This window comes from Otolemur garnettii, unplaced genomic scaffold (assembly GCF_000181295.1).
Source record: "Otolemur garnettii isolate 467f Iridium unplaced genomic scaffold, OtoGar3 scaffold00017, whole genome shotgun sequence".
Taxonomy (NCBI): domain Eukaryota; kingdom Metazoa; phylum Chordata; class Mammalia; order Primates; family Galagidae; genus Otolemur; species Otolemur garnettii.
Window position 1 is genome coordinate 25,922,684 of NW_003852412.1, and position 957 is coordinate 25,923,640.

Consider the following 957-nt stretch of genomic DNA (forward strand, 5'->3'; position numbering starts at 1 on the left):
GAGGGTGGGTGAAGAGAATGATATTGTGGGGATCATGCCTATAGTTTATTCTATTTGGGTACAGGTGAATTTGTCTAAAGGTTGAATATAAATGTCTTAGCATAACAATTATGAGAAAGACATGATGGCTATGTTGGCCACCTGGATGAGTTTTCCATACTGCATATAGAAGTAACACACTGTATCCTATGAGAGAATTAATGTACACAACTATGATCTAATTAAAAAAAAAGATCTTGTCATTTTGTCTCATATTTTTCACTATAATTCAATTTCTTTCATAGCCAACCACAATATTCAATTAATGCTCATTGTGTACAAAATGTCAAGCTATGGAAGAAAGTTATGCAGAGTTTTGGGGCTGTCTGTGGGATTAACTCTTTTCTGTGCCTGTGTGAGGATCACACTGAGCCTCTCCAGTCGTTTACTGGCATTTAGGGTCCCCGCCTTCTGAGCCTCTCTAGTTGTTTACTGGCATTTAGGGTCCCCACCTTCTGAGCCTCTCTAGTTGTTTACTGGCATTTAGGGTCCCCACCTTCTGAGCCTCTCCAGTTGTTTACTGGCATTTAGGGTCCCCACCTTCTGAGCCTCTCCAGTTGCTTACTGGCATTTAGGGTCCCCACCTTCTGAGCCTCTCCAGTTGTTTACTGGCATTTAGGGTCCCCACCTTCTGAGCCTCTCTAGGCGTTTACTGGCATTTAGGGTCCCCGCCTTCTGAGCCTCTCTAGTTGTTTACTGGCATTTAGGGTCGCCGCCTTCTGAGACTCTCCAGTCCTTTACTGGCATTTAGGGTCCCCACCTTCTGAGCCTCTCTAGTCCTTTACTGGCATTTAGGGTCCCCACCTTCTGAGCCTCTCCAGTTGTTTACTCTCATTTAGGGTCCCTGCCTTCTGAGACTCTCCAGTCATTTACTGGCATTTAGGGTCCCCACCTTCTGAGACTCTCCAGTCGTTTACT